The sequence below is a fragment of the Oncorhynchus gorbuscha genome, linkage group LG11, assembly GCF_021184085.1.
Source record: "Oncorhynchus gorbuscha isolate QuinsamMale2020 ecotype Even-year linkage group LG11, OgorEven_v1.0, whole genome shotgun sequence".
NCBI lineage: Eukaryota > Metazoa > Chordata > Actinopteri > Salmoniformes > Salmonidae > Oncorhynchus > Oncorhynchus gorbuscha.
The window spans coordinates 63,029,782-63,038,319 of NC_060183.1; positions in this window are offsets into that span (position 1 = coordinate 63,029,782).

Genomic DNA, 8,538 nt, shown 5'->3' on the forward strand with positions numbered 1-8,538 from the left:
GGGTGATGAGCTGTGTTGCTTTTACGCCAAACATAATGTTTTGCATTGTTGCCAAAAAGTTCAATTTTGGTTCCATCTGACCAGAGCACCTTCTTCCACATGTTTGGTGTGTCTCCCAGGTGGCTTGTGGCAAACTTTAAAGGACACTTTTTATGGATATCTTTAAGAAATGGCTTTCTTCTTGCCACTCTTCCATAAAGGCCAGATTTGTGCAATATATGACTGATTGTTGTCCTATGGACAGAGTCTCCCACCTCAGCTGTAGATCTCTGCAGTTCATCCAGAGTGATCATGGGCCTCTTGGCTACATCTCTGATCAGTCTTCTCCTTGTATGAGCTGAAAGTTTAGAGGGACGGCCAGGTCTTGGTAGAATTGCAGTGGTCTGATACTCCTTCCATTTCAATATTATCGCTTGCACAGTGCTCCTTGGGATGTTTAAAGCTTGGGAAATCTTTTTGTATCCAAATTTGTATCCAACAGTATCTCGGACCTGCCTGGTGTGTTCCTTGTTCTTCATGATGCTCTCTGCGCTTTTAACGGACCTCTGAGACTATCACAGTGCAGGTGCATTTATACTGAGACTTGATTACACACTGGTGGATTGTATTTATCATCATTAGTCATTTAGGTCAACATTGGATCATTCAGAGATCCTCACTGAACTTCTGGAGAGAGTTTGCTGCACTGAAAGTAAAGGGGCTGAATAATTTTGCACGCCCAATTTTTCAGTTTTTGATTTGTTAAAAAAGTCTGAAATACCCAATAAATGTCGTTCCACTTCATGATTGTGTCCCACTTGTTGTTGATTCTTCACAAAAAATACAGTTTTATATCTTTATGTTTGAAGCCTGAAATGTGGCAAAAGGTCGCAAAGTTCAAGGGGGCCGAATACTTTCTCAAGGCACTGTATAAAGATTAAATATATTGTTGGGCTGGAACAACCAATAGTCAACACAGCAGGTTGTCATATCCCATTGAGGTTTTTGTCCTCAAAATGTTGTAATGTCCAATGTTGTTATGTCCATACATTTTCCCACCTGAATAAAGTTCTCAATAGGTTATCGTATGACTATATAATAACCACTGGAGTTTTTTGGGGACAATAATGTCCTCCAGGCTATTTAAATGTCATGTTGTACAAATTGCTTCTCCCCTTTTCATGGTCATGGCTAGAAGGGATCCAGTTTTTGTCAAATTAACATCATATTTAGATTACATGGTTGCATTCAAGACAAGGTCGTTTTTATTGATATGTTGTCAGTCTCAGTTGAGTAGGCGTACGCTAACATCGTATTAAAAAAATATTCTGCTAATGTCTCCAGTCATATAAAGTGTAATAGAATTGCATCAAATGTTTTTCAAATGCCACATTTTTCCAGTGGAAAGGAAAGAAATGTATCTATTATAGCATATAAACCTATGCCACTACTGTAACGGTTTTCCTCCTCTTCTGAGGAGGAGTAGGAAGGATCAGACCAAAACGCAGCGTGGTAAGTGTCCATTTTAATTTGATGAAATAAACTGAACACTGCAATAACCAAAAAACAACAAAGAGAGAGGGTGAACGAAACAAAACTGTCACGAATCCCGCTTCCTGAGTCTGTGTTTGCCTGTGTTTCTGTCCTGGAGTGTGTTTCCGGTGTCCTGGAACGCACCCTGTCTGGTTGCCAGGTGAATTAGCTTGTAGGGAGATCGATGTTCACCCGCACCTGTATCCCATCAGTAATCTGCACACCTGTCCTGATCATCACCTCTCCCCTTCAAAAAGCTCTGACCTGACATCCATTCCCTGCCGGATCGTTAGCCATGAACAGTATGTTGTGCCCACGAACCAGCCTCCAGTTTATAGTGTTTGTTTTATTGTTTTGTACGTCTTGCTTGCCTTTAACTTACCGCCGTTTGTTTTGTCTACAGCCATTCACCCGGAACCCATACCCCATCCCTGTCTGCTCGTCGCCAGTGTGTTGTTATCCATTGGATCTGCCTATCCACTCCCATCAACCCACCTCCGCTGCCCGCTCCTCCACCCGGAACTATCTACCTCCACGTTCTCATTGATTAATAAATACTCACCATCTTTATACTCACCTTGTCCTGGTCTGCTTCTGGGTCCAATTCTGGTAAACCCTGACAGAAACAGTTCTGTAAGGTGAAGACACACAAAACAGAAAACAACTACCCACAAATCATAGTAGGAAAACAGGCTGCCTAAGTATGGTTCTCAGTCAGAGACAACGATAAACAGCTGCCTCTGATTGGGAACCATACCAGGCCAAACATAGAAATACAAAAACATAGAACAACACACAGAATGCCCACCCCCAACTCACACCCTGACCAAACTAAAATAGAGACATAAAAAAAGGAACTAAGGTCAGGACGTGACAACTACGAGTTTATTAATAGCTTAAATATGGAATAGTAGGTTTACATAAGTCTGCAAATGTGACTACATAGGCATGCAATCATTTGTTATAAAGGTGTCTTTTTATGGTAAATAAATTGCTTCCCCAAGACTTGAAACTCACTCGATACATGCTAATAGCTAAACTACAAGCTATCGAGCTAGCTAATATTGGTTTACTTAGTGTTGTTAACACCTGGTTAGATAAACTAAACTCAAAATAATCTGTCAGATTTACCAGTGATGAAATTATTGTAGCAGACCCTGTACTGACAGCTGTCTGTGTTCAGGTGTTGATGGGCAAAAAGGTTTCTTTGCTTTTCTGACTTGAGTCTTATCTCCTTGGTGGAATCTGTAAACATTTGGTTTCTTTTTCCGTTGTCTTTCGTGCCTTGTAAGAGCAGCCAAATAATCAACAGAAAATTACTGTGGCTGCCAGGAGGCATTGTAGGCTGAAATGGAATGGTATCAAACACATCAAACATATGGAAACCACATGTTAGACTCCAGTCCATTCATTCCACTCCAACCATTACAATAAACCCATCCTCCTATAGCTCCTCCCACCAGCCTCTTCTGATTGACACACCAAACAGATGGGCTGTTTATCCTCCAGGCAGTATAGAGGCCTCACCTCACACAGTTTTTTTTTAGCCAGGATACAGGGAGGATTACCCATTGAAAATCTCTTCCTGAAAATGGGACATTCCTGAAACCCCTTCGACTCCCAGCATTGCTGCAGACAGACTTTACAGTAGCGGTGGCTACACGGTAGGATGACGGGATCCTTGAAGATGTCACAGCACAGAGGATACATTTTCCTCTGGGAGAGATGATCTGGAAGCCATTTTCTCAGTCCCACTCACCCCCTGAAAAATCTCAATAACATAAAAACATCAAACACAGTGCCATGAGTGTGCAAAGCTGTCAAGACAAATGGTGTCTACTTCGAAGAATCTTTAATATAAAATATATTTTGATTTGTTTAACACTTTCTTGGTTACTTTTTTGATTCCATATGTGTTATTTCATTGTTTTGATGTCTTCAGTATTATTCTACAATATAGAAAAGAGTACAAAAATAAGAAAAACCCTTAATAAGTAGGTGTGTCCAAACATTTGACTGGTACTGTATATAGTGCTATTTCCATTTCAATTGTTGTTGTTTTATTGCCATTTTCATTATTTTATTTCACTTCGTGCTGCATATTGGAGCTCGGGGCTAAGATTGTCATTGTACCCTGCAATCACACATGCAACCCTGTACATGTGACTATTAAACACTCAGAATCTGATAGGGCATTTATGGGTGAGAAAGTGAACTTGCCATTTCCAAAAAGGAGTTCAGTGGGGAATGGGGATTCCCTAATTTGTGATCTGATGCATACATCTACATCCAGGGTTTCCTTAAATAGGCATAGGCACTATACATTTTTATTGCACATTTAACTAAACTGACACATTTGGCAAAGTTCAACGGCACAAAACGTTCGTCAAACAAAAATATGTTTCTGTCTCTGGCTTGCATAGCACAGGTGGTCACCTTCACTGTAGTAGGCCAGCCTAATAAACTCAGCTAAAAAATAAACGTCCCTTTTAGGACCCTGTCTTTCAAGGATAATTCGTAAAAATCCAAATAACTTCACAGATCTTCATTGTAAAGGGTTTAAACACTGTTTCCCATGCTTGTTCAATGAACCATAAACAATTAATGAACATGCACCTGTGGAACGGTCGTTAAGACACTAACAGCTTACAGACAGTAGGCAATTAAGGTCACAGTTATGAAAATGTACGACACTAAAGAGGCCTTTCTACTGACTCCGAAAAACACCAAAAGAAAGATGCCCAGGGTCCCTCCTCATCTGCTTGAACGTGCCTTAGGCATGCTGCAAGGAGGCATGAGGACTGCAGATGTGGCCAGGGCAATAAATTACAATGTCCGTACTGTGAGACGCCTAAGACAGCGCTACAGGGAGACAGGACGGACAGCTGATCGTCCTCACAGTGGCAGACCACGTGTAACAACACCTGCACAGGATCGGTACATCCGAACATCACACCTGTAGGACAGGTACAGGATGGCAACAACAACTGCCCGAGTAACACCAGCAATGCACAATCCCTCCATCAGTGCTCAGACTGTCTGCAATAGGCTGAGAGAGGCTGGACTGAGGGCTTGTAGGCCTGTTGTAAGGCAGGTCCTGCAACAACGTCACATATGGGCACAAACCCACCATCACGGGACCAGACAGGACTGGAAAAAAGTGCTCTTCACTGACGAGTCGTGGTTTTGTCTCACCAGGGGTGTTTCTCAGATTCGCGTTTATCGTCAAAGGAATGAGCGTTACACCGAGGCCTGTACTCTGGAGTGGGATCGATTTGGAGGTGGAGGGTCCATCATGGTCTGGGGCAGTGTGTCACAGCATCATCGGACTGAGCTTGTTGTCATTGCAGGCAATCTCAACGCTATGCGTTACAGGGAAGACATCCTCCTCCCTCATGTGGTACCCTTCCTGCAGGCTCATCCTGATGTAACCGATGTAAAATGGCTAGCTAGTTAGCGGTGGTGCACGCAAATAGCATTTCAATCGGTGACGTCACTCGCTTTGAGACCTTGAAGTAGTGGTTCCCCTTGCTCTGCAAGGGTCGTGGCTTTTGTGGAGCGATGGGTGACGATGCTTCGTGGGTGTCAGTTGTTGATGTAAGCAGAGGGTCCCTGGTAGGGGTAGGGCCGAGGAGACGGACTAAAGTTATACTGTTACACTGACATGACCCTCCAGCATGACAATGCCACCAGCCATACTGCTCGTTCTGTGTGTGATTTCCGGCAAGACAGGAATGTCAGTGTTCTGCCATGGCCAGCAAAGAGCCCGGATCTCAATCCCATTGAGCACGTCTGGGACCTGTTGGATCGGAGGGTGAGGGCTAGAGCCATTCCCCCCAGAAATGTCTGGGACCTGTTGGATCGGAGGGTGAGGGCTAGGGCCATTCCCCCAGAAATGTCCGGGAACATGCAGGTGCCTTGGTGGAAGAGTGGGGAAACATCTCACAGCAAGAACTGGCAAATCTGGTGCAGTCCATGAGGAGGAGATGCACTGCAGTACTTAATGCAGCTGGTGGCCACACCAGATACTGACTGTTTCTTTTGATTTTGACCCCCTCCCCCTTGTTGAGGGACACATTATTAAACTGTTAGTCACATGTCTGTCTCAGTTGTTGAATCTTGTTATGTTCATACAAATATTTACACATGTTAAGGTTGATGAAAATAAATGCAGTTGACAGTGAGAGGACATTTCTATTTTTGCTGAGTTCATATAGGCTAGTGTAGGAATGGTGCATTAATAGTCCAGCCTATTAATTCATTTCTAATTTACACATCTGTCTTCACTGTTTCATTCTTGCACAATTTATGCATCTCTGTTGGCAGCTCCACTGGCCTCTCTCTCTTCCGTTTATAGCTCTTGAACCAGCAGCCTAGTCCAATGCGTTCCTAGAAATATATCAATATAATATATCAATACCTTGCTCTTGCTTGATGGATATAAAATAGGTTACAGCGTTCAGAATGAACTGGCGGGAACGTTTGAATGGCTAGAGCTTTGGTGTGATTGTGATCACATTGGCTGGTGGTAAAAATTAAATAAACGTGAATCCTCTTTTCTCTCTCACCCAATTTTTATGTTTACAATTACATGTATTACGTCAGAATACCCCATGTTTAAATGTTTCCAATCAAATGCATGAATGAAACTTTAGAACGTTTTCATATCAATCGAATTTGCATAAATATTGTGATTGGATGATAGCTGTGCGGGTAATATCAGGATAAAATCTTCTTATCTCTTCGAGCTCATTAATGATATAATGTTCATATTTGAAGGTTGCGGAAAGGCAAGTCTCTTTGGAAATGGCAATGAGTGGCAAGAAGTGGAATGTTCGCTAAAGAGACTGGTATCCATGTTAGCCATTTTGCTGCCCAAGACCCGCTGTGAAATAAGCAAGAATAACTAAGTACTTCCAGGTCACAGATTTTTGGAATCATTCAGAATAAAAGTCCCATCCTGTAAACTTTGTAAATGAATAGTTTTTACTATTTTATAGTAGTTATCATACAAAGAATAATTACAAGTATTTCTATAAGATATTATGTCATTCTAGTTCCTAATCCACAGAGGTTACTCCCAGAGGAGTGTCGCTGCTCATTTGGCGGCCCTTGTTCACCTTATTCTGGAACGTCACAGTAATCTCTATGCCCGTTAGCCCACTGGACACTGCATTCTGCACCTGTGATAGAATGATTGTTATAAAAAAGACATTCAGTGAAAATCCCATTACTAACAATTGTGTGACTGAGGACTATGTGATCAATTTAATCAAAACACATGCAAGTCTCATCATAAACTTACATTGCTATTGTTCCCAATGAGATGAGACCACTTATACTTACCATACTTTAGGCATTACCGCCAACTACAAGGATATTTTACAAACCTTATTCACCCAGAAAAACAATAACACTAGACACTAATAACACTAAAAAAAAGCATGATGCTTAAATACATGTTTAAATACATTTTATACCCTACTCACCTGGACTCCATAAACCTACCTTGCTTCACCAACATGAGATTTGACAGAATACTTACAGATTCCCCACATTCATACAGCAGTTCTATTAATACACAAATACATGTTAACATATCCAATACATCATAACATTCTCAATTCAGCTTTCATCCAACAAAACGTTTGGTCTAACTGCTATGTTTGTTTGGTTTTGCAGAGTACTCTATTCAAGCCAATAGTTTAAGTCGTTTCGTCAAAACAACATGATATGATGGATGCCTACAGTCATTTGATGTGCTGCTGTGATGTCCTGAGTGGCGAAGTGGTCTAAGGGACTGCATCTCAGTGAAAGAGGCGTCACTACAGTCCCTGGTTCGATTCCAGGCTGAATCACATATGGCCATGATTGCGCACAATTGGCCCAGCGTCGTCCGGGTTTGTCCGGGGTAGGCCGTCATTGTAAATATAAGTTTGTTCTTAACTGACTTGCCTAGTTAAATAAAATAAAGGTTAAATAAAAATGTTAAGCCTGGCTATTTTATCATTACATAAGGCAGTATTGCGCACTTTCATCTATACAAGGAACGAAGAAAATAGGCTACAATTACAAGACCAAATGTCCGAACTGAATTTGGTCAAAGGGCTTTTATGTACTCTGCGCCATCGGCTTGGAACGCCTCACAAAATACTTTTAAACTGGAAGAATTTGTCCCGATTGGTGTTTTCAATGATGCAGGATTTTGAGGCTGATTCCCTGACCAGTCAATATTTTAAATTAGCTGTTTTACGATTTTGTTATACTCTTGTGAATTCTATGTTTTTTTTACTAGATTAATTGTAGTTTTTAATGTTGTCTGTCTGTAATTGTGTAATGACTTGGTGCTGCCTATCTTGGCCAGGGCGCTCTTGAAAAAGAGATTTCAAATCTCAATGAGCCCTTCCTGGTTAAATAAAGGTGAAATAGAAAAGTATTGCAGAGACTGATCATATCATCTAAGAACTCTATCATAACGTTAGCCTATGGATTATAGTAACTGTCACCACAACACATGTAGGCTGCTTGTATGCTGTAATCGCTTATGTTAATGTTAGATTTAGAACTGTAAGTGGCTTTGCTTATTAGCCTACCTTCCACAAAATTGAGGCTGCATGAGTTTCCAAGTCCAGCGATGCAAGCGCATCCAGCCGTCTCTACTGATCCGTTGTTGGATACAAGTACACAAGCAGGTAAAAGCTAGTAAACTGAGCTGCTTGATTGGCTGGGCTGAACATCGGCCTTCAAAAATACCAATCCTGTCCTCTCCTCCTGTTGAAGCCGTTTGTGTGTGTTCCCAAATGTGAGCCCTGTTTTGTTTCCTGAGTAGAATGGAACCCCCTTTTACTGAGACACAATGTAAAGGGAATTGTGTACAATGGTGTAGTATGTCCAATATGAAACTGCACTGAACATTGTTCAATACCAACAATGGGCTAATTGGGGATTTAAAAGTGTTTTCCAAAGTTGATTATTATAATTATAATATTATTATTACTATTGTTATTATTAGTATTAATAGTAGCA